The sequence below is a fragment of the Canis lupus genome, chromosome 17, assembly GCF_048164855.1.
Source record: "Canis lupus baileyi chromosome 17, mCanLup2.hap1, whole genome shotgun sequence".
NCBI classification, from domain to species: Eukaryota; Metazoa; Chordata; class Mammalia; order Carnivora; family Canidae; genus Canis; species Canis lupus.
The window spans coordinates 28,926,379-28,952,922 of NC_132854.1; the positions used below are offsets into that span (position 1 = coordinate 28,926,379).

Below are 26,544 nucleotides of genomic sequence, written 5' to 3' on the forward strand. Positions count from 1 at the left end.
CCCAGCATGGATCCTGCTTCTCCCTCTCCCTGTGTCTCTGCCTCTCTCTCTCTCTCTCTCTCTCTCTACGTCTATCATAAATAAATCTTTAAAAAAAAAAGAATAAGCTATGATGCCTGATTTGAAGAATTTATGCTATAACATAGTACCCAGACACAGATACAAATTCTATCAGACAACAGAGCTAGAAAAAGGTTGCATAGGGGAGGGGAACTGTTGTGCATGGACAAGGTTCAGATTTAGATTAAACCAATATTTAACCAATAAGCTACTGGATTTCACACACTTGTTTCAGTATTGAACTGATCACCCATGGCTCTAAATTAGAACATTAGTTATTGTGATGTGTAATAATCTATTTCAAATCCTATTATAATTGCAATAGCATTACTTAAGGTTGTGCTTTTTGTGTTTGAAGCCAAGTGAAAAGATAAAAGTTTCTTTAAAAAGTTTGCATTGCGGGATCCCTGGGTGGCGCAGCGGTTTAGCGCCTGCCTTTGGCCCAGATCCCTGGGTGGCTCAGCTGCTTAAGCGTCTGGGACTGAGCCCCTTGTCAGGCTCTCAGCTCAGCGGAGAAGCCTGCTTCTCCATCTCCATGTCTCTCTGCCACTCCCCCTGCTTGTTCTGTCTCTCTCTCTCAAAAACATAAGTAAAATATTAAAAAACAAATCTGTAGGAAGGGAAATCCAGGGAAAGGGAACAGCCAGTTCCAAGATTGGTGTGTCTTACAATAAACAAAGACATCAGCTCTGCTGGAGAGGAATGACCTGGGGGTGTGACTCAGAGGGGAAGCAAGCAAGAAGCAGTAGGATATGAAGGCAGAGAAGGTGAGATGGTATATATCATTTGGGCCCTTATTGGTTATGACAAGGGTTTGGCTTTTCCTTTGAAGGAGACAGGAAGCTATTGGAGGTTTTTATGGGGGAAAAACAATATAATCTGAGTTACATTTTAAAAGAACCTTTCAAGAGGGATAGACAACACAGTAAAGCAAGTATAATCATGGTAGAACCAAAGCTGTGGATATATGGGTTCACTGTAAAAAAATTTCTCTTTGCTGTTTGAAAATGTTCATAATGAAATGTTGGGGGGAAAAGATTCATTCTGAGTGATGGTCTGAGAAGTTGTTGAAGGAGTCAAAGATAGAGCAGGGAGCCCAGGTAGAGTCCAGGACCATAAAGTAGGGCACAGGTAGTGGCTTGGAGAGGAGGGGTAGTTCCAGAGTTGAGAATAGGGTTTTGAGTCTGGATATAATTTGGTGGGAGAGACATGAGAATTTAGTAACAGATTGGCTGCAGAGGGTGAGAAAGAGAGAAATGAAGGATGACACCAAGTTCTCTGTCCTGAGCAACTGAACTGATGTGGTTACCTATACTGAACACCTGCTGGGCTGCTAAATTCCAATGCCTTAGTTTCAGAAGGGCCTTTCCCACTGTGACACAGGTGAACTTATCTTCGTGTCATCCTTTCCCAAGGACCTTCCTTCCCAGGCCCAATCACCCTATATGGCCTCTTCCAGCCTGACCCACTCCTGCTGCTCACTGCCTGCTGCCATCCCAAGTTCAGTGTTGGTACTGAACAGAAGAAATAGCACTGATTGAAGTCAGAAGACCATAATTCTCTCCTTAGCACATCACTTAACTTTTCTGAACTTCAGTTACCTTATGAGAATAAAAATGCACACATCAAGAATGTTGGGGAATTAAGAAAATGAGTAAGAAAACATTGAGCATGGAAGTCTCATACAGTGCAGGTTTGCTCGCTCTTGCTTTATTTTCGTCACATTGTATCCCCCACTGAAATGTGTCCATGTTGTTGCTCGCTACCCTGAAGGTCTTTGATTTATTGGAAAGTCCCATGGAATTTCTGGAGTTCTGTGGTGACGTTCTCAAGTGTGGAGCACTGGCCTAGGAGGCTACCTGAGTTCTAACCCTGCTGCTTTTCGTCGTGAGCCAGGTGACTTTCACAAGCTGCTTCAGTGTTTTTTTTTTTTTTTTTTTTTTCTATTCTATTTTATTGTCTTGATATTCTCTAAGGTTCTTGCCTCTAGATATTGCCTATTAGAGGTGCATACCTGCAGCAGTTTCATTTAATGCTTACAGTGACCCTGTGAAGTAGATATGCTCTGATGTAGGAGACAATATTTTCACCTGTTTGGTCCAAACCATTTTGGATTCTAAATATAAGATTTTCAGCATAGTTTGTTTACATCTGAGATGTACTTATTTATACATTGGTTTAATAGAAGTTTATTGAACACTTAGGCTCTGGGGTAAGCAGTGACGTGGACCTTTAGGAATGCCCTCAAAATCATACTCATCCAATTGGGACTTCCAATGAAGAATCATCCATGCAGCCAGACTGTGAAGACTGGGACAGTGCTCACGGGCAGGACTTGGAAAATCCTGACAATGGACTCTGAAACAAGAGAAAACTGTGAGGAAGGACTGAAAGTAATGAGCTCATTGATTCTTTTTTTTTCTTCAAGTTTTTATTTAAATTCCACCTTGTTAACATACAATGTAATATTAGTTTCAGATATAGAATTTAGTGATTCATCACTTACATACAATATTCAATGCTCATCACAAGTGCCCTCCTTAATATCCATCACCCATGTGGCCTATCCCCCCCACCTCCCCTTCAGCAATCCTCAGTTTGTTCTCTATGGTTAAGAGTCTGTTTTCTATTATATGGTCTCATTCATTTGGGGATTATGAAAATTAGTGAAAGGGAATAAAGGGAAAGGAGAGAAACTGAGTGAAAATATCAGTGAGGGTGACAAAACATGAGAGGCCCCTAACTCTGGGAAATGAACAGGGGTAGTGGAAGGAGAAATGGGCAGGGGGTTGGGGTGATTGGGTGAGGGGCAATGAGGGGGGCACTTGGTGGGATGAGCACTGGGTGTTATGCTATATGTTGGCAAATTGAATTCCAATAAAAAATTTTTTTTTAAAAAGAGTGTTTTCTGGTTTGCCTCTCTCTTTTTTCTGCCACATTCATTGTTTTGTTTCTTAAATTGTACATATGAGTGAAATAATATTGTATTGTCTTTTTTGACTGACATACTTTGTTTAGCATAATACTCTCTAGCTCGATCCATGTCATTGCAAATGGAAGATTTTATTCTTCTTTATGGCTGAGTAATATTCCATCATATATATATTCCATTTTGCATGCATACAGGTACACCACATCTTCTTTACCCATTCATCAGTTGATGGACATTTAGGCTCTTCCATCACTTGGGTATTTTTGATAAGGCTGCTATAAATAGAATGGCTAAATTTAACAGCACAGGAAACAACAGATGTTAGCAAGGACGTAGAGAAAGGGGAACCCTCTTGCACTGTTGTTGGGAATGAAAACTGGTATAGCAACTCTGGAAAATGAGTTCATTGACTCTTAAAGAGTGTCCCTCAGAGTTAGTTGAAACTTCAGCCACGGGACCCTCAGCTGAAAGGAAGTTTATGAAAGAACTTAAGGATATTTCTTCTGAAGATTTGAAGACTCTTGTAAATGATTACAATCTTTTGGGACTGTTTAAAGCATTCTTGTTGGTATAAAGGGAAATGGACCAAATGAGCTCTGTCTTATTAGGCATTTAACTAGCTATAATGCTATTTGCACTGTTGTTCTAGACCACTTTTAAACTCTTTAGCTGCAAGAGAGGAAACTTCTCTCTTCACCTCTCATGTCTACATGACTAAAGGAAAAATGCCTTACCGTCACTAACTTCATTGTCAATGAAGTGAAGCAAGAAATGCTAATAGAAAGGAAGCAAACTGGAGGAAGATTTGAAAGCTTTTCTTTGACTCTGTTAACATGGCTAATTCTAGGTAAAGGGAAAGTGGCTTTATTTTTACACTAACTTAATTGGCAATCATTTGAGGTTGAGCTGCAGTTTTGTGGTTGGTTGTATTTTAATGTACACAATCAGCTTGATCATTCAGAAGCATGGGAGATGCTGAATGTTACATTTTCACATCTATCAGCATAGATGGGTTTAATAATTGAATGGTCAAACTCAATTGTGGAGATAATCTGTGAACTCTTAATTAGTTTATAGAAATTATAGGTACAGCCATGTGATAAATTTTTTTGGGGGGGGAGTGGTGAGTCCAGCTTGTAGATGCAATCGCATTATTCTGTACCTCTGCCCTGTGCACAAGTACCAGAGTAAGAGGCCTATTATATTAATATTGTGCCAATACGTCACTGGCAATTAAAACACCAGAAACACTAAAACAAAAGTATATTTGTCAAAGTAAAGAATAAAACATTTAAAAAATATTATTTTATTTATTAGCTTTTTGCCACAATTGAGTTACATTATTTTTTTTTTAATTTTTTATTTATTTATGATAGTCACAGAGAGAGAGAGAGAGAGAGGCAGAGACACAGGCAGAGAGAGAAGCAGGCTCCATGCACCAGGAGCCTGACGTGGGATTCGATCCTGGGTCTCCAGGATCACGCCCTGGGCCAAAGGCAGGCACTAAACCGCTGCGCCACCCAGGGATCCCGAGTTACGTTATTTTTAAAGCTTTATTAAAGTATACTTGACATAAACATCATATATTTAAATGTAGACTTTGATACGTTTTGGCATATGTATACACTAGTAAAACCATCACCACAGTCAAGATCAATGAATATATATTCCTAAAAGTTTCTTTGTGCCTCTTTGTAATCTCTCCTTTATTTTCATCCCACCCTCCTTCTAGTCCTGGGAAACTACTGATCTGTTTTGGGTCACTAAAATTTATTTTCCATTTTATAGAATGTTACATAAATGGAATAAGATGCATACTTTTGTTTGTTTGGCTTCTTTCAGTTTAATTATTTTGAGTTAATCTGTGTTGTTGCATGTATATAGCAGGAGTGTGCTCTTTTTTATTTATGAGTAAATTAATTTCTTTTTATTGCTGAGTAATAATCCACTGTATGGATATAACTATTCATTTATCCATTCATTGGTTGATGGGCATTTGGGTTGTTTCCAGTTTTGGCTAATACAGATGAAGCTACTGTGAATGTTCCTTTACCAATATTTGTAAAGACATATGCTTTTATTTCTCTCTTTATTAAAAAAGAAAAGATTTATTTACTTGAGAGAGAAAGAAAGGGAAAGAGAGAGAGAACATGAGCAGGAGGGCCAGAGGAAGAAAGAGGGAATATCACAAATAGACTTTGTGCTGAGTGCAGAACCCCATGCAGGGCTGTCTCTTGTGACCCTGAGTTTACAACTGAAGCCAAAACCAAAGGTCAGATGCTCAACCACTGCACCACCCAGGCCCCCCTGCTTTTATTTCTCTTAGCTAAATGCCTAGGAATGGAATCACTGAGTTTTTTTTGGTAGATGTATGTTTAACTTAAAACTGTCATGCTGTTTTCAAAAGTGATTGTACAATTTATTATTCCTTCCATCAGTATATGAAAATCCTTGGAGCTCCACATCCTCACCAACATTTGCTATAAGAAGTCTTTTTAATTTTAGCCAGTGTACTGGCAATGTACTGAGATCTCATCATAGTTTTAATTTGCACTTCCCTAAGGACTAATATTGGGCATCTTTTGATGTGCTTGTCATCTATATATCTCCTTTGATCATATACCTATTCAAATCTTTTACCCATTTAAAAAAGTGATTTGTCTTCTAATTGAACTGTAAGAATTCTTCAAACATTCTAGACACGTTTTTTTTTCATACATGTGCTTTGCAAATGGCTTCCCCTAGTCTGAGGTTTACCCTTCATTTTTGTAGTGGTGTCTTTAAAAGAGCAAAATTTTAATTTTGATGGCATCGTTTATCTTATATTTTGTGATTTTTACTATTAAATCTTTGCTAAATATAAGGTGATTAGGAAATTTTCTGGTTTCTTCTAAAATTTCTATAATTTTAACCATTAAATGTAGGTATGTGATTAAATTTGAATTAACTTTATACTACAAATCATTGCTTAGCAAAATTTTTAAAAGACCTAAATAATGCAAAGATATATTCATGGAGCATATTGTTAGTTCTCAATTTGATCTATAAGTTCAACCCAATCCTAATGAGAATCTAAGCAGCTTTTTTTTTGTAAAAATTGATAGGCTGGTGGTAAAGTTTATATTGAAAGGACCTAAAGTAGCCAAAATAACCTTAAAAAAGAACAAATTTGGGGGCAGCCCTGGTGGCTTAGTGTTTTAGCGCCACCTTCAGCCCGAGGTGTGATCCTGGAGACCTGGGGTCGAGTCCCACATCAGGTTCCCTGCATGGAGCCTGCTTCTCCCTCTGCCTCTCTCTCTCTCTCTCTCTATCTCTCGTGAATAAATAAAATCTTTTTTTTTTTTTTAAAGAACAAATTTGGATGACTTATATTACCTGATATTAAGACATACTATAAAACTATGGTAACTAAGGGAATATGGAATTGGTGTATAAATGAACAGAGATTAATGAAACAGCATATAGAATCCAGAAATAAACCCGCATATGTATGGTCAGTTGATTTTCAACATGTGTGCCAAGACATTTTAATGGAAGAAAGGATAATTTTCACAAATGGTGCTGGAACAATTGTATATTTGTAGGCAATGAAATGAACCTTCACTTTGTAGACATTTTACCAAGTCATTATCAAGAACCTAATAAAACACCGGCTTGAATGTTTTAAAATAACAAATAAATGATTTGAATGTTTTGTTACGAAAAAAGTTTAAAAGTTTGACTTATCACTAGCTAACACAATTATATAATTGGTAATCTATATTGGCAAATACAATTCATCAGTCTCTGGCTTGCCTTCTGTAAAATTGTGCAAAAAAAAATCCAATGTAACTCCAATATACAGAAAATGGAAACAGCCAAGAGAGTCACATGCTCTGTCGTTCTGTCTACATAGGCAAACAAATTTATGAATACATATTTTAAATGGTTGAAAAAATATTAGGTTGTTTTGAAACAGTTTGCTAAGTCAATCAAACAGAACTTTTTCATGTCATTTATATATGTGTATATATATGTGTATATATATATATATATACCATTTTTTTTGTGTGTCCAGAGGAGCCTGTAGTAGTAAGTACAAAATTGAGATATGAAGGCAGGAGAAAGAATTTCTTAAATTCTAAGGAAGAATTTATTTATTTGTGATCAGTCCTCTTAATACTATTTATATGTGACTGTCCATTCTCTGGCGATCGCCATTTCATAACAAAATAATAAAAAACCTGTTTTCCTTCTTTATAAGACTTTTTCCCATTTAAACTAAATGCAGATTTGCCAGAGTCCTTGCTGCTTTCCATGCCAGTAGATGGCATTCTTATTCTTGTTTTTAATCGTCTTACATCTGTGATAAATGTAAAGCTGTGGGCTGGACTTCAATTTAGTTGTGGTACCCACAGTCCAAATTCAGGATGAACAACTTATGATGAACATAGAAAGGAGAGGCACACACTTAAGATAAAGGTAAAAATGCAGTCCTTGGAAAACTGAGATGTGTCCAGAAAATTGCCACTTCTTATTTTTTACTTAACTGGTTAGTGTCAGGTCTAGTGAGGATAGGAGTTTTTGGAAGAGGAAGGGTCTTGTGTTTGGATGTTTTGGATGTTCCCTGTTCATCTGGTTGCTTGGTCCTGATGACTCTCCTTTGATCTAGCCCCTGTGCACAGTTGGAGTTCCTTTTCCAATTCTTCAGATGCTGTTGACCACCCACCCCATAGCACAGACCCTCCTTCAGGGATATCTTATCCGCAGGAGGGCAACCTGTGCTAACCTTCTTGCTTGCTACTCTCACTGCCATCTGACTTCCTCACTGAGAGCACCTGTGAATGACAGGATTCCTTCCACATCCTCCACATGGAGCCACTGCAATCTCAGGGCCACCATTTCAGGCCTGCTGGCTATATGTGCTCCACTGCCCTTTTATTCTGCTGTAATTACCATATTCTGGGTGGGAGTATGGTGCAAAGTGGCATCTTCTCAGGGTTCCAAGTGGGAATTAGGCCTAGAAGGGCCCTGTCTTTAGCTTACCTTCTGTCTTTCTAGGATGGCTGCATAGTCACTACGTCTTCTGGGTCCAGTCATACATTTCCTTCTACTTTTTACCTTCAAATTTAGGTAGAAATTGTTTTAGGCAATACCTTCCGATAAAATTAGTTTATGATCTTTCTTAGGTCTGCAACTCACAGATTCAGCAATACTCTGCACAATGAGCCCTTTGTTCATTTACTTTTCAAATCATCCTGTCTACACTGTGGAACATCTTGATACAAGTGTCTCCATTATTGATTTATCTGGGGACTCCTAGGTAGCCCACATTTTGTTTGATAACCACATCACCATACTATACTACTGCCCTTTTATTCCTGTCTTTTGTTCATTTGTCTATTGAACTATTTTCTCATGGATTTGAATTAACTATTAATACGTCTCAGTTATGATTAGGAAAATTGAGAACCAGAGAGGCCATGTCTCATGAAGGATCTCAGAGGTGGAACTACATAGATAGATCTAAGACCAGAGCCCGAATCTTCTGACCAGAACTTTACTATTATGTTATATTATTATTACCTCATAAATTACCCCATTGTTTTTTTAACTGGAAGTCTGTGTACAGATAATCTTTTTAAAAAATTAAGTGTTGATGCAAATCAATTCAGTAGGGCCTGATTGTGATTGTGTCTTGCTGAAGTTATATACTGAATTTCTAAACTCGCAGACCTATGAGGAGGGGAGACCCCACTTAAGTTACAGTCACCTTATGATGCCCAGCCCAAGGAAGCCTTTCAAATATACCCATAGTTCTTCAGACACCATGATCCATGGCCTTCCTTGGTTTCTTAATACATATTTATCCATTCTTGTAGTTAGGCTTTGTTTACTGCATTGTCTGACTTTTCTTTCTTCTTTTTTTTTAACATATAAAAGTTTCCATTGCCTAGATCTTCCGATACTGTTTTGGAACAATCCATCTTGCCTGGAACCAGATAATAATGTAAATCAAATATGTAACACAAAAACAGAAACAGTTTTATTGTCTTCTCTTGATGTAGCAGGTTCTATATAATGGGGAGAAAATTCACATCTTCTATACAAAATTAGAAAAAAAAAGTTCTATATTAGGTATAAATTTTATGATCCAATCCCCTCAATTTGAGTCCTTCTGATCTATGTAACTTATTCTTTCTAAATCAAGAAAAGAGCATTAGGCGTAATGGTTGAGTTGTGAATGATAAACTCTGTGTGTATTAGGGAGAGAAGGCATATGTAGCAATTGACTTAACTAGGTGAGCAGCCCTGGGCACATTTATGTCTGAGATCCAAATCAAGCCCTTAACAGGCAAGATTCTTTAATATAAATGAGAAATAGGCTTTATCCTGCCATAATGACCTGCAGCCTCTCAGACATGACTCTCCACAGACCGATCACTCCACACAAAGGTTGGCTAGCTCACGGAAGCTATTATCTTTTATTTATGCAGATCAGATTGTGACAATCCTTGGAATTCTTTGTTTTATCTTCTTTTAAAAAAATACTTCTGGTATGGTCCTTTTTTCCTTTTTCTGTATAGGCAACTCCCCAAACAAACATTTTCATGACTTTCCAAGTCATTGAATGAAAATATTAGAGTATAATTTGGTTAGCTTGTATTATTCCACAAAGAAAAGAAAACTGTTTTAATTTTGGAGGCTACTAGATAAAGGAAGAGGGAAAAATTCCATAATTTTTAAAACCACACAGGAATCCATGTATTGTGCCAACATCCTAACCAGCACCAAATCCCAGTAGTTTATACTTCCATTATTTAATGTGCCCTCTGGAGTTTTGGATGTAGCTCAGAAAAAAATTTTTTAAACAAAATTTTTTACATATGACCCTAATTTCAATGGATGTGCTTTGAAAAAACTTAGCTTTCTTCCTTTAACATTTCCCATTAGTCAATATTAGCTACATATTCATGGGTAAGAATTTAAATAGCACACATCTTATAAAAAAAATACCAGGGTGACTTTTTTTTTTTTTTTAATGGGTGTGCTTCCGGAGATCTTTCCCTCTTGGGGAGTTGGGGAAAAATGTTCAACAGTAGGAGTTGAAAGAAAAAGAGAATATCACTTCTGAGTGTGGCAGTTTAGTTTCCATTGAATATTACCTCTTCTTCTTCTTCTTCTTTTTTTTTTCCTGTAGTGCTGTTCTTTCTAGCTTTTATCTAAGCCAAGTCGCAAGGCAAGAGGCCCACTGAGAAATCAGGAACAACCATTGTAGGAAGGATTTTCCCAGTTGATTTGGGGGATGCTGAATTCAGCTGACATCCTCAGGGTTCTTATTCCTGCATTTAATCCATAGCATTTTATTGAATGCTAATTATTATGTCTCAGTTATCCTGATAGATGTTATGGGGGATATAAGAAAGAATCAAAGATGATTTTTGCCTTTATTCATTTAGTTGATAAACACTGGTTATTCATTGGCAAAACAACAATGAACCAGCCCCACTGATCTTTTCAATCTGGTGTGGAAGACAACCTAAAAAGGTAGTGATGGATGTTTCAGAAGCAGGGTAAGTTGTATTGGCTGCCATACAAGTAGAAGTGCCACGTGCTATGGGAGTGTACAATTCAGGATACCAGCTTAGTGTGCAAGGGCTAGCAAAGGTCTACCTGAAGTAATAAAATGTACCTTGAGCTCAGAAGCATGAGACCAAGTTAGAGCTTGGGGTGGTATCCCTTAATAGTGTCCTAGGAAGATGGGACACAGGCTGAGTTGAATGGTGGCATTGGAGGAACTAAAGAAAAGCTCAGTACTAGGTAAAACTCAGTTTCTTTTTCTCATTCCAGTAGTGAGTTTTGAGGACTGCTCTTTAGTGGCCATGAGTGGCTTCCTTAAGTGACTGGAAGAGGTGATCTGCATTAGGGGCAACTTGCCACATGTAATTCACATCTCACTGTGAGGAGGGGAGGCTCCTGGAAGCAGAGGATGGAGGAGGGGAAAGACAATTCAGAAACTAAATTGTTTGGGATGGAGTTAATATAAAGAAACAGCAACCCATAAAATATTAATTGATGATAAGAGGAAAATGTCTCTCCACAACCAAGGACTAATTGAGCTCCTGAGAGTGGACATGGATTGTATTTCAGACTTCTTGTCAGTCATTATTAACAGCCAGCTAGGAATGAATTTTTATTGCTGGTTGAAGGCTGAGAATTAAGAACATGGGATTTGGGGCAGGGAAGTCTCTTTAGAGAATGGGGTAGAGAATGTGGACTAAATTACTGAGTCAGAGAGGGAGAATGTGTTAGAAGACCCTGGCCGCCAGAGGCTCTGGAGGACAGGGGGCTTTAGCTCCAGCACTCATTCATCTTGTGACTACCTGAGATCATTTAACACAACAATTTACATATCTGATTGCAACTGAGAGCAGAGGCCTCTTAATTTCCTAAGACCGAAGTTTACCATAGTTTCCTCTGCCCATGCAGAAGCCACTTCCTACCACAAGAAAGGAAATTGCAGTATTAGTAGGAAGAAATGTGGTTGAGATCAGGAGTGAGGTGTGATGGAGTAGTTCTGCAAGGGTATTACCTGAGGGTCCTCAGGAAGGACAACATTTTTCTTGCAACTGTCATAGGATATAACTAAACTGCATTGCATTCATGGTAAGTTATTGTAGTTAGAGCATTTTTTAAATTCCTTTAAAAAATACACTAAAAATCAAGAGTCCCTCTAGACAAACTGTTCTTAAAAAAAAACTTTCATAGTTTTCACTTACGATGGATCAAGAATTATTCAAAAATTTTCATGATAAGGAAACTACAGAACAGATCATATTTACTACATTCATGTAGTAAAGCTGTGGTGAAGTCCCTAACATGAAGTGGAGATGCTAGGAACTTGGAAATAAAACTAGTTAGATAAAAGCAGGAAGAGAGGGAAAATATACATGAAAATAATGATAATTAAAGAAACCCCAAACTTATCTAAGCACTCATGCTTGGATCTTCTTCAACAGGACTTGTCATCTTGGAGTGACTTTAATCCTTCCATGCTGGCTTTGACGAATTGATGCTAAATTTTAAGATGGATGATTTTCATGATTATACTAATCCCTGAAAATATCCATCAAATCAGAAATTTCTGCATTCCAGCTCTCTTTGCAGGGCACACATATGAGAATACAGTCCTTATTTATTGTGTTCTGGGTAAGGGAGCTATCTTGTTCACGTGTGAGAAACTCTAATGCATCCTGCACATTTAAAGTGCCCTCTGAAGCTTTCTGCTTCACAAACTCTCCCTCTTTCCCTGTTACCTCTAAATTTTTCATACTGTCTCGAGCATCTCTCAAAGAATTGCAAATTCTGGCTGGAACATGATTAATTTAGCATGTGGCCTCTTCCGATGGAGTGCTCTGCCGTCCATCCTCCTTATACAAGTCTACCTCTCTTCTTGGCTCTTAGCAGGAAAAGTGAATTAAGGCAAAGGCCCAGGCTGTTCAGCTGTGCTGCTTGAAAATGAATTTTTACTGGCAGTGCCACAAAGGCAAAACTGTGGTGTTGCAAAAGTGAAATTACAATATACAGTTGATATTATTTTAGTTGCAAAGCTCAGTCACCCCATTTCTGCCTCACAGTTTGCCAAGGGAACATCTATTATTCTTTATTTGGAGGTGAAAGGCAAAACAGACATTTCTCCTCCATAAAGTCTCTCTACCTTTATTTTGTTCATTTTTCTGGCAACTTCATTATTCATTTCATCAGCTAATATTTTCAGTGAGAAGGTCACCTCCTTTTACTATTGAGAGGAGAGGCACATTTATTTCCCTTGTTGGAATTCTTTTAATAGAACTCAACTTAGCTGAGCCATGAAGGCCACACTCACAAATGGCTTCCAGTGGTGCTTAACAAGGAAACTTGCTTCAGAATATCTTTGAGACTTGGACCCCATAATTTTTATGAAGAAGGACAGTAAAAATCATAAACCTCTCTTTTGGAAGAATTTTGGCAGTTCACTTGAATATACCTCCTATAATTTAATTACTTACTTGCTTAAAAATACTCTTTGTGTAAGGGATGAGATTATTAGGTATATAAACTAATCAGCAAGTGCCTGGCATGTCGTTAAGGACTCAATCCATGTTAGTGATGGTGATGATGATGATGATGATGATAAGTATAAGGATGAAGAGGAGGAAAAGGAGTATAGAATGCTAGATGTTTGAAAGTATCACCAAACAACTGGTTGGTAAGACAAAGCTGAGTTTACTTATACTGTGATAAGGTGGGAGGGGTGATGGTAGGGGGCAGGGAACCACCTCACAAGAACTCTAGTAATGAATGGAAGTCTGATTTAAGGCAAGGTCTTTCAAGTTTAGAAGGTAGTGGAGGTTGGAGTAGCTGGCAGACAGCAATATGGGGATGTGGGAGGAGGATGTTCACTGGGATTAAGAGGAGATCATGATGTGATAGTTTAGGATGGGTGGAGTTAAGAGTTTTGAAGGGTCTTGAAAAGTAAACAGTCATTGGATTGAACATTGAAAAGTTGAATATTTTGATGTTCACTTAAGCAGGATTTTCAGGAAGTTCCTGAAACTAACAATAAAGTTATTTGCAACATTTTTCTCTTTTAAAAATATAGATATTATTTATTTATTCATGAGAGACACACAGAGAGAGGCAGAGGCACAGGCAGAGGAAGAAGCAGGCTCCTTTTGAGGAGCCTGTTGCGGGACTTGATCCCAGGACCCTGGAATCACGACTTGAGCTGAAGACAGATGCTCAACCACTGAGCTACCCACATGACCCTACAACTTTTTTCTTCCTGGGCAAGTTTTCTGAAGTAGTAAAGTAACATCAAGGAAGGCAGTGAAATAATAAAGTTATGTTAGTGAAGATGGCCACTAGTAAAGCATGCTAACATCATGGTAAATTGTATGGGTATAGATTGCTTAGATTCTTCTTCTTCCTCATCTTCCTCCTCATTCTGGAGTTTTGAAGATGAAGTTATTTACTATTAGGGATTTAGTTATTTGAGGTATGTGTGTGTGTGATAATATGGTATATGTTCTGTGCCGAGTTAAAAAGAAAGCTATGCCAGGCTTTTTTTGGGGGAAAAAAACCAAAACAACTTTTTCCCAAGGCTCATTTCAAATCTTGACTTCCTGTAGAGTCTGACCAAAGTGCTGGAGAACTGGACATCCTCCAAAATGTAGCTCCTCTGTGGACACTCTCAGGTATCCCTGTGAAATATTAGGATTTGCTGCTTTCTTGTCTCCCTCTCCTCACACTGTGAAATCCTCAGAGTAGGATTTGCATCAGCTTACTGCCATTGAATACTTTTCTGCCTCATGCCAGGGACTGTACTATATGCTGAAGATACAATGAAGAATAAGAAGCAGTGCCTGCCCTCTTTGGGGTCTCATTTTAGTAGAGAAAGTAAACAAAATAATGATAATTTATTCACCTTTTAATGTTTCTATATTCTGAATAGAGCATTGCACCTCATAGGGTTCCAGTGAATCTGTGATGAATGAATAAATGGCTGCATACCCATGAGCTGGGTGTGAAATGATATTTTTTTGTAGTTTTATTTTCCTAGGAAATTTTTTATATATCTCATTTATTGCTCCTTTTCTAAAAAATTGCCTTTTATATCATATAAATAGTTTATTTTTTTTACTTTTTACTTTTTGCTGTTGTTACTAGGTTGTCTTTAAAAACATGGGTATATATAATTTTATTGTATATTCTGAGCAAAAATTTCCTACTGGTTTTATGGATTATAAATATCTTTGTGTATGGTTTGTGTATCACTTTAATATATTGCCTTTGTGCTCCAGAAAGTTTAATTTTAGTTAATTAATTAATCTTTATTTATGGCCAGTGCTTTTTTGGTGCCTTATGTAAGAAAAACTTCCTACCTTGATGTGATAGAGACACTCTTTATTTTTTTCAGAGTTTTGAATTTTTGCTTCTTGAATTTATTTTGCTTAATTTACTTGAAATTGATTTTTGTGTGTGGTATAAAATAAACATCTCTCTTTATTTTAGTTCCCTCTCATGCATATGCTGATTAGTATATGTGAATACCTAAGAGAGGGCCTTCTGCAAACCTCTGAAGTTTCTTTCTTTGCACTGTTTTCTCCTCTCTTATTTTGTCCCACTTAACTGTAACCTCCTTGGTGTCTCTGAATTGTCAACTCTCCATCTCCTTAACTCAAGTTGTTCACTGGGCTATGCCTGAGTTCCTTCTCTGTGTGCTGGAAATGCTCTGAATGCAGTAAGCTGGGCAATCTTCGGTCTCCCCTCATTTGTTTTACATTTCTCAGAGATTATTGTTTTCAGTTGTCTGATATTCAGTCTCCTGAACACCTTTGTTTCATATATTTTGTCCTTTTTTTTTTTTGGTTGTTTCAGACTGAAGGGTAAATCTGGTCTCTGTTATTCCATCTTGCCCAGAAGCAGAAGTCTGAAGTGAGGAATGAGAATTGAACTACTTAGGATGTGAAACTGGAGCAGATCAGTCTGGAAGAGATAATTTTATCGATTAACAATCTGAAAGGAGGCCCACAAAAATTCATACAAGTAGCTCAGGAAATGGAGGGCTGGCGAAGTGATTTTGTCACCATTATCTGTGTACCAAACAGTTATCACTGTCCAGGAAATCAGATGATAGGTTGGATTGCATTCTCCCAGAACTCTGGCATTACATTTGGAAAGACAAGATTAAAAGGATCTTTTTTTTCTCCTCTGAGTGTTCTTAGGACCTAGGAGGAAGGCTGTGGTTTCGGCTAGGATAGACTCAGAGTGGTTCTAGGCAAAGAAGCAGACTTTCTGAGAAAGGAGGCCTAAATTAGTTTGAGGTTTCTTAAGACTCCCTCTCTAAAGTCCCACAGCCTCACTTCCACCACAGTCCAGTGGTAAAAAGCATCACAGGGCCAACCCAGAGCCAAAAGAGGGGACACAGAGGAATGAATATCAGTGTAGAGAAATGAAAAAGAAAATGAGAAGGACAGGGGCACCTGAGTGGCTCCGTCAGTTGAGTGTCTGCCTTCAGCCCAGAGTCCTGGGATCAAGCCCCACATTGCTGATATGACCTTTAAAAAATGTAATTTGTACATCTCTGAGGTAGATATTAGCCTGTTGATAAAGAACAGTTTATTTGACTTATTTACTTGATAGTGATGGTGAACTTGGCTATGACCAGCACAAGGTGTAATAGATTCCACTTCACAAACTTTGCTGGGATATTTGTCTGAACTTAAGCAGGTTACAGTGTAATGGGAAAGACAAGTGAACCCAAGTGTCTGCAGTACAGGGTAGAAAGTGTAAGTATTGATGGGAAGGTCCAGACATATGAAAGCATGGGAGAGGGATACATTAATTTTAGTCACAGAAATCAGGAAAAGATCATGAAGGTTTCTTAGAGCTGTTTAGCCGTATGGGTAAGATTTCAAGAAGTCTTCATTTGTTTGGTGCTGGAGAGAGGTGGGGCAAAAAACATTCTAGAAAGAAGAATGCAGTGCAAACACTACAAAGTAGGAAGATATTTGAATAAATATTGAGCAGGGAGCCTGCTTCTTCCCCTCCCCCTGCCTCTCCACCCCACTTGTGCACTTGGTCTCTCTCTTTCTCTTTTTCCCCTTTTCCTCAAATAAATAAATCTTTAAAAATAAATAAAATAAAATGAGAAAGAATGTGGCCAGATTGTGAGAATCTTGAATGCTGGGTATCATCAAAGGGAAATTAAAGGCCCTGTGCCTAGGATTAATAAAGTGAAACCAGTGTTTTAGGAAGAATAGCCTGGTGGTGATATGTGTTCTGATTAGAAAAGGGAGTACAGGGATCCCTGGGTGGCACAGCAGTTTGGCGCCTGCCTTTGGCCCAGGGCGCGATCCTGGAGACCTGGGATCGAATCCCACGTCGGGCTCCCGGTGCATGGAGCCTGCTTCTCCCTCTGCCTGTGTCTCTGCCTCTCTCTCTCTCTCTCTGTGTGTGACTATCATAAATAAATAAAAATTTAAAAAAAAAAAGAAAGAAAAGGGAGTACAGATGCAGATGGAGATGTTAGGAGGCTATTGCAGTTATAATTTAGGTGTGAGGAGGTGGAACCAGAACAAAGTGGATGCAATGCAGATAGAAAGCGAAGGGAAACTTCTAGGATATTTTGATTATGATTGGACATGTCAGAATCTTGCCTAGTATAAAGATGTGTTTCCCTTGGCACATGATAGGTATGAAAACAAAATAAAGAATTATGCCATGTCAAGAAATATATTAAGCCAAGACATTTCAAGGATTCATAAGAACAAGAGAGACAGAACATGGGACCTATTAATCAAAGTGGGGAGCAGGAAGGAAGTAACAGAGAATAGAAACAGTAGAAATAAAAAATGAGAACAGGGACAATGATCATACCCAATGAGAAAGAACCTAAATTACATGGGGGTGGGGAGATATTCACAGAGGAGGAATTAAAAAAAAAAAGACACTTTATAGAATACATACCATTCTGTATAAACTAACAGAGAATCAGGTAGGACATAAATCTCCATGACACCACTTAAATATAATAGTATAATAATTGGTTTTCATTATTGATAACACATTCATTCATTTAATAAACATTTCTAAGTATTTACTGTGTACACAAAATGTACTCACCTCTGACACCATTTTGTGCAAGGAAATTTTAAAAGACCCTCAAACCCTGCCATTATGAAATTTAGTGACAGATGTGTACAGAAAGACTTGTAACATCCCAAGATAGGTACTAAAATGGTGTTAGGAGAAACGTACTTGAAACACAGAGGAGGGGTGAATAACTTTTCCTGAGAGTATCAGAGATGATTTCACTGGACTTGAGGTTATCAGTAGGAATAGAAGTTGGGCAATTGGAGAAGGTGGGTCATTCCATTCCAGGTAGTGGCAAAGATAAGGAGGCTTTTGAAAGTGTGGTGGAGGGACACCTGGGTGGCTCAGTCGGTGAAGTGTTGACTTCATCTCAGGGTCCTGGGATTGAGCCCTGTGTCAAGTTCTGTGCTTAGTGAGAAGTCTGCTTCTTCCTCTCCTTCTGTCCCTTCCCCTGGTTTTGCTCCCTCCATCTCTCAAATAAATAAATAAAATTTTAAAAGAAAAAGGAAATGTGGATTGGAAGACCAACAAAAAGGCTCATGTAGTCTGATCACCAAGGTGAGAAAGTTGGAAAATCATTTAAACTATTAAAATGTATTTGAAATCTTTGGTACCCAAAGGGTTAAACTTCCAGTTATCTTGGAAGCTTGTTGGCTCACATCACAGCGCCTTACACTACCCACACTACCCAAGCTCAAGTGTTTCTTAGTGTTATTTACTACCATTGTCTATTCCTAATTTCTTTCTTTCCTTCATTACAGTGCTGTGACCACTATAACACTCGTAGAATTTTTACAAGAGGCTTATGTATCCCCATGTGTTTTCAAATGTTAGCAAACTAGATTGGTACAGGCAGAATGAAGTCGCGTGTTGGGTATTCTTGGGATAGCCTAGGTAACTTTGGAAAAATTGGGAGAGGCAGATCAATCAATTTGTATCTGCAAATTGTGACAGGAAATGCCCTTGACTTTCATAAATCCCTGCGTTAAGAGTTACCAACCAGCATGGAATAAGAATGTAGAATGCAAAGTCATCCAGATAAGACCGCCATCTTTGAGTTACCCACCAGCTTCTTAAAACAGTAGTAATATTCTACTTCATTAGCTTTATCCAAAGCATGAAGACTGTTATTTGAAGTATGTTCTTTGGATAAGTCTTTTATTCAGATTAATACTAGTATATATTCTTTGTAGATAAACTTGCAGTTCTGAAAGTACTGCTGCATCTATTATTTGACTCCTTTTCTATAAGAGTTAGGTAGGCATTTTCTTCCCTATTTTACAGACTAGAAAACTGAGGTTCAAGTATAGGGCTTTGTCTAAGCCCAAGCAGTTCATAAGTGGAGGAGAGAAGATCTGAACTTAAATCTTTTGACTTCAAGCATTGTGTCTTGCTAGGGCGCATTAGCTTCTTCCTGCAATTTCCTATAATAAAGGATAATTAAAAAAAAGGATAATTCCTGGTAATTCTGACTTAACTTTAAATCTTTATTGTCAATGCTGATAGATATAATTTTAAAAGTTAGGGCATTTAAGCACATGATAATTATAGATACCAATAACTTTACTAAGGATATGACCTTTAAAAAATGTAATTTGTACATTTCTGAGGTAGACATTAGCCTGTTGATAAAGAACAGTTTATTTGACTTATTTACTTGATAGTGATGGTGAACTTGGCTATGACCAGCACAAGGTGTAATAGATTCCACTCCACAAACTTTGCTGGGATATTTATCTGAACTTAAGCAGGTTACAGTGTAATGGGAAAGACAAGTAAACCCAAGTGTCTGCAGTACAGGGTAGAAAGTGTAAGTATTGATGGGAAGGTCCAGACATATGAAAGCATGGGAGAGGGATACATTAATTTTAGTCACAGAAATCAGGAAAAGATCATGAAGGTTTCTTAGAGCTGTTTAGCCATATGGGTAAGATTTCAAGAAGTCTTCATTTGTTTGGGGCTGGAGAGAGGTGGGGCAAAAAACATTCTAGAAAGAAGAATGCAGTGCAAACACTACAAAGTAGGAAGATATTTGAATAAATACTTATAATCTGATGTCACTGTGGCAGAACATGATTGAAAAAGGTATAGGGCAAGAAACAATAGCACAGGGTATTGGGGGCAGGTCATGGAGGCCAGTAAGTGCTTCTGCAGTGTTTGTTGTTCAAACTCAGGAAGACATCAAGAATTGGGGCTGAAGAGAGACTTAACAGAGCTGTGTGTGAGGAAGGTGGTCCCAGGGGTGGTTTACAGAAAGGATGAGAATGGGAAGACTGACCTGAGTGTAGGCTAAGTTGTGAAGAGGAAGGTAGCTCACAAGAGGCAGACAGCCAGGTGAGATGCCAATGAGGTCCACTCAGGAAGTGACAATAGGAACAAAAGAAAGACTGTCAGGGAGAATAATAAGGTGGTGAGAGTCCGGGAGAGGTAGGAGCAAAAGACGGTGTTGAGATTTCCAGCTTAGATGAGAGTGAGGATGGTGAAGATAGAGATGAATTAAGGGAGTGTGGAACCAACAGCATATGGGTAAAAAGAATGTTTTTATGTTTCTGGTTTCTTTTAAAAATTTCATAGTATTTTAGTTTTGTGAAGAAAGCACAATAATACTGTTTCTTTTGGGGAAAAATAATGGGTAGGCAGGAACTATGTGTTTTGTAGACTATGATTTATGGCGCACAGTGGTTGGGTAAATTTTGCTCTCTTTGGCCTAAGCTCTCAAAGAGGGCTCTTGCTGGGACACACATTCCAATTTTGTGTTTCTGTATTTTACAAGGGAATTGAAACACACCACTTCAGAGTGAATTAGGAGTGAGTTTGTACATTTTTCTGCTTAGTGGAACTCAAATAGTTTCCCAGGGAATACGTTCTCTGTTTTTCCAACACCTTTCCCTTATTCCCCAAACAGATTACCACGTGTCTCTCATATTTCCCCCAGTGTCATCAGAGTGAGAGCGCCAGGGAGAGATCAAACAGAGGGCATGATAATTTTACACTTGAGACTGTGATATGTAGGATCTGAAGTTTCTAAACTCCTCAAGACTCTTGGGTGCAAGGTATCTTTTGTGTTCTAGCACAAAACTAACACAGCCCATGGAGTAATCCCTAAAGGTATCTGGGCCCCTACACTCTGCCTCTGAAAGCTCTTATTGTTCAGCATTTGGAAACATATATTGTTTCCTCAATGCCCAGTTTCCCATTTGTAACATGTTGTAATTGAAAAGAAAGCCTTTGTTAATATTCAACAGGACTAACACTAGGAAACATAGATGCAGTTTCTCTTACCTCTCCTTTTAACACTTTTTCCCATATTTAATCTCGTGGGAGTCCCTCCTCTCTCTCTTTCACCCTCTATCTAACTACTCACAGACTGAGAAATATAACTTTCCTGAGCAACAACTGGAAGAAATTCTCCAATCTAAAGACAATATCACCCAGAAGAGCTAGCTGATTAATCTCATTTGGAAGCAGCAACTTCAGAAGTTATATAGATTTGCAAAAGGCTGCTTGCCTAGTAGTGTTGAAAATTTACATGCATTACACCCAGAAATGCCCAGAAAAATAAGCAGTCTGATCTAGAAGGTAACTAAAGTTCTAAACTAGTTTACATCCTGTTTGATATAATTTAAATAGCTCATTTCTTTGTGTTTGCGCTCCCTCCTCCTCTACCCCAAGATGATATCTCTCTGTTCTGGGAACTTATTAGAATGTCTTCTGACAGGAGAGTGAGGAGTTCTTGAAATTTCCTGCAAAGGGCTTGGCCTGTCCCTTTGCTGCTCTGTCCTGTGGCAGGGTCCTCTGTTTTGCAGGTAGCTGCTGCCCCACTGGCCATCCAGGCTGCTGTCTGTATGATCTGATCTCTCTTCCATGGCTGGGACCTGAAACCCCTCTATGCCTGGGCTGGCCCCATCGTAGATCTCAGGGAGCTCCCAACCAAACACACAGCTGGTTGGAGGTATTTGGAGCATCCTGGGCCCTGTTCATACCTCTGGAACTCAAGATCAGCCAAGAAAGCACTACCTTCTGCCTGTGCACCCTGCAGGTTGTTTGCTGTGGCTGAGTGTTGTTCAAATGTGTTGCCTTTAAGGCCTATCAGTTCACTGTGCAATATCCTGGTGACAGTGGGAGAAAGATGGACACCACTCTGTCTTCTCATCATACATTATCTAGTAGGGCAACTATGTAATTCCATGTCCAAGCTGGGACACCTTTTTTTTTTTTTTTTTTTTTAGAAAATTAAATTTTTAAAAAGGTTTCATTTAAGTTCGAGGTAGTTAACATACAATATAATATTAGTTTGGGGTGTATACACTGACTCAACACTTTCATATATCACTTGTTGCTCATCATAGCAAGTGTACTCCTTAATCCTCATCACCTTTTTAAACCATCCCCCCATCCACCTCCTTTCTAGTAACTATCACAAACTGGGATACTTTTGAGACTGAAAGGGAGTGCTAAAATAACTTAAATATACAATATTTTGAAATATGCTTTACTGAATGACACATTGGTTTTATTATTTTTGATGTCATTATCAAATAGTTCTATTAAAATTATTTCAAAATAAAATTCTTTGGCTACATATTAATATAATATATATCCATAAAATTAAAATAATATATATCTATAACATATATATCCCATGAAAATGGGAAGAAATAGTCCCCCTACTGGTGAGCTGAATCTGGAAGAATGTTAGATCCACATACCTAAGAAAGTCTCCAGTGCAGGATCAGGCATTCAGAGGTGAGGGCTACAGAGCTAAAGGGTCTCTGTGTCAGGGCTGACTCATTTGCTGTGGGTTTCCAGGTCTTGATTACATCAAGAGACACCAGGTCACGCACTTGGCAGCTTTGATTGCCAGGGGCCAATCGCCACCTGCCACACAAGGTTACATCACTGTAAAGGCAAAGAGCCAATTAATCCCGTATTATTATATGATCAGCTCTAGACTGCATGTTTCACTGAGCACAGTCCAGAGATGATTGGGCTTTGGGTCTTTTGACATCTTTGTAGGAACATTCAGAGAGAGCTAGAAGGCACACATTAGAGAGGAAACTCCTAGAACAATAGAGATCAAGGTAGAAAGGAGGACAGATCTCACAGAGTTCTTTTACTCCTGAGGTCTGATGCCCTCAGATGATGAAAAGCACACCCTAGACTCTTCCAAGGGGTGGACCCCCTTAAAAGTAGTGAAATACCAGAGTTAGCATGATAATCGTGACCTAGGAAATGCTGCCTCATAGAAAACAGACTGAAAAAAAAAAGAAAGAAAAGAAAAGAGACTAGCAATGTTGGAATTAAGCAAACAATATGATATTAAAGTATGTCAGATTAAAGAAGTGAAACAGAGAAAGTAGGTGGCTCAGTGATTGAGCATCTGCCTTTGGCTCAGGGTATGATCCCGGAGTCCCAGGATCAAGTCCCACATCAGGCTTCCTGCATGGAGCCTGCTTGTCCCTCTGCCTGCATCTCTGCCCCTCTCTCTGTGTGTGTCTCATGAATAACTAAATTAAAAATCTTAAGTTTTTTCAAATGAGTTGGAATAACTTTCTGAGTACCGTCATTAGAGGTCTAGCTTCAACTCTGACCAAAGTTTTCAAGTAATTATAGTGGTCCCCACTCATCTGCAGTTTTGCTTTTGGCAGTTTTGTGGCCAGTGGCATCAAGCATGGTCTGATAGCTGATGATCCTTCTTCTGATGGATCATCAGAAGGTCAACGGTAGCCTTCTACCGTTTTCTACCAATGCTTTGTCACAGAGTGTACATCATTTTCTTCACTTTCTCTTACCATGTAGGCATTTTATTATCTCATTTTGTCATAAGAAGAAGGGTGAATACGGTACAATAATATTTTGAGAGAGAGAGAGGGTATGTGTGTATGAAGGAGAGAGAGAGAGAGAGAGAGAGAGAGAGACCACACTCATGTTACTATTATTATAGTATGTTGTAAGACTGGGGGGTCTTAGATCATATACCCCCATGGATAAGGAAAGACTACTGTAATATGCTAGAAATAGTGTGTGATTCCTATTTTTCTAAATAAAACTGAAAATGAAAATGCTAACTTTCAGTTTTCACTGGGGTAATGCAGAAGTTCTGGAAGTAGAAATTCAAATTACAAAACCCAGCCCAGTTCTATGTGACAGGGGTTCTTATGGAAATGGATCCATTAGCAGTTAGTGGGGACCTTATGTGAGCTCTTTTACCAGACTGGTTTTCAGTGGGTTCATTTGAAACTGGAAGCTGGGCAGCATCTAGATTATGAAGGTCCTCTCAGTCCTTTTATGGACATTGAGTATTTTTATGGGGGAGAAGATAGGGAATAACCACAGAGGTTTAAGCAGTAGAGGCATTGATGAAATTTGTGTTTTAAGAGATCACTCTGGCGCCATTCTGAGGAAAAACAGGGCAGTGGCAATAAGCTGATCAATATTTCTGGGATGATGGCCAGAAAAGGAGTAAAAGTCTCCAGAAAACAGCATTTATTTGAAACCAAAGGGCATCAGTCCATGTCAGAAGAGGCTGTGTGAGGTCAAGGCATAGCAAGGTGAGTCTAACACTCTAGAGGACATTAAAGAACAGAAGCCCAGAGGAGATACCTGTTAATTTTTTACTCATGCTGAATTTCTCTAGCTAAAGGGTTTTTCTTTTTTTCCTGCCCAAATATGCCCTTATTACTTTGAACCTCTGGTTAATTCTAAGATTTTTTTCAAACTGAAAGTCAGTTTTCTTTTTTTTATTTAGATGATATTGGTATCTTGAACCTCTCAGCAAACATCAAGATAGAAACCTTGAACTGAATTATTTAAAAAAGGAAGCATGCCATTGTTTTATAGAACTAAATATAAAAATCTACCAGAAGCAATAATAGAAAATGGATATAATTTTAAAACAAATGTCAATTGGGTTATAAAAAACGTAAACATTTACAAACATGTTTCAGCAAATTATGTTTTATCTCCTGGCAAACTCATATTTTGTAGAGTAGGGATGATGCCTCATTTGTGATTCTATATCCTGAGAAGTTCTGGTCTCTCCCCTGTCTCCTAATTGCACACATTTTCCCTAGCTTGCATCACTCTTGGTCATCTCCAGTATTTAGTACAATTTGAATTCCTATCCTTTGTTATTTTAAAAAACAAGACAGAAAAAATATTCATTTTAACTTTTTTTGCATGGATTTATTTTAAAACTTGCATGGTTCACATACTAGAACTCTGCCAGTGGAGATTTTGCAGTAAGGATGCTTTATTTAAGGGGCTGTATTCTATTACAGAGTATCTTGTGACTTGCCTTAAGGAAAATGTCTGTATCCCCCAGATTGTTTGATTGCAGCTCTTGTTTTTGACTCTTTATAGCTGGCTGTCTCTTTATGCTATCTGGTGTCGGCTACAGTGGGCAGCGGAGAGGTATCTGCTCTGCAGCTCGCTGATGTCAGGGTCTTGGCAAGCTCAGATTCCAGGTCTTATCTGCCCTGTCAGGAGTACTTATTTGTCCTGCTATGTCTCCCACATTTCCCACATCAGAATCCTAAGAGTCAGAATAACAGCTACAAAGCAGTCATTTTTTCAAAATCTGTCTTGTGCATTCTAAGGACCTAACACTCATGGCAAATTTCTTTCCAGCAATTCTAGGAGTCCTTAGGGAGTGCTTTGTGCCATGTAGTTTTACTTACAAATGTGTCCAGCATTTTCCTCCTCTCTTGATCTGATTTGCTTCAATAATGTGCCTACTTCCTGGGAAACTATACATGGCTACCCTGCCCCTATTGCTCCCAGCAATGCCATCTCTGAGACTCGTGCCACTGAAGGAGGCCTGGGCAAATAATGCCACCTGTGTCCTCATAATGCTGGTGTCCACTCAAGAAAAGTTCTCAACAGAGGACTCTTTTGTTACCACAAGTTTTGGTGCCAATACTGTGAATGCTATGCTCTGAGTGAGGAGAGGGTTAATCTTTTTCTAACTGTCCCCATGCTTAGGACTTAGATATCATTTATTGAGGCCTCCATGACAATCCTTGCTCCATCTCTGGGTGGTACAGGATTCTGGGTCTCCCAGGTGTTGTCTGAAGTGAACGTGGTATGTAGATGTATATGGTGTGTGCAAGTGTATGTGTGAGGATGTGTGTGGGTGTCCTTGTGTATAAGAGAACAAGCTCAAGGGACAGATGCCCAGGGGCCTGTTAGTTAGTCCTAGGCACATGGATGATGGAAACCAATGTGGTCTGTATTTTTCTTCCTATCCTTTTGAATGGTTTGAATTTTAAAAATAAGCACATCTTACTAGGTTAGATTAGGGTTAGGGCTAGGGGTAGGGTTAGGGGTTAGGGTTAGGGTTAGTATTAATAAGGGAAAGAGCTGTTAGAAAAAAAGACTGAATGTTTGTATTGTTCCCAAATTCATATGTTGAAACCTAACCCCCTTATATGATGAAATTTGGAGGTAAGGTCTTTGGGAAGTGATTAGGTCATGAAGGTAGAGCCCTGGCAAATAGAAGTAGCCCCTTTATCAGAGAGCTACTTCATCTCTTCCACCATGTAATGACACAGCAAAAAGATGGTGGTCTATGAGCCAGTAAGTGGGTCTCACCAGACACTAAATGTGCTACACCTTCATCTTGGACTTCCCAGTGACCAGGACTGTGAGAAATAAATGTCCATTGCTCATAAGCCACCCAGACCACAGTATTCTGCTAAAGGAGCCTAAATAGATGAAAGAGGTTAAGAGGAGGCATTCCTCAGCTTCCACAGGAAAGAGCCTGTTCCTGTGAGTGGTCAGTGAGAGAGAGAAACTCAGTGTAGGTGGTCTGAGTAAGTGGGGCTGCAACAGGGGGATCCTGAGGGTGGATGAGGGATGTAGGGGAGTGAATTGAAGGCTGACCCAGGATATCTTCAGAAGAAGGATACACCTCTATTAGCCATCCATTGTTTTGT

At 38.7% G+C, this 26,544-nt stretch overlaps 2 long non-coding RNA genes across 2 annotated transcripts; one reads left to right on the forward strand and one right to left on the reverse strand.

The window, feature by feature from the left end:
- The first annotated feature begins 515 nt into the window (after window positions 1-515).
- Window positions 516-2,420, forward strand: LOC140607981 (uncharacterized). The gene is made up of 2 exons (XR_012009923.1): window positions 516-1,956; window positions 2,265-2,420. It is a non-coding gene; the product is annotated as an uncharacterized lncRNA (long non-coding RNA).
- LOC140607980 (uncharacterized) lies at window positions 2,272-25,413 on the reverse strand. Its single transcript, XR_012009922.1, has 3 exons — window positions 25,288-25,413; window positions 22,318-22,507; window positions 2,272-2,418 (listed from the first exon to the last, which is right to left on the reverse strand). It is a non-coding gene; the product is annotated as an uncharacterized lncRNA (long non-coding RNA).
- Between the last annotated feature and the right edge of the window lie 1,131 nt (window positions 25,414-26,544).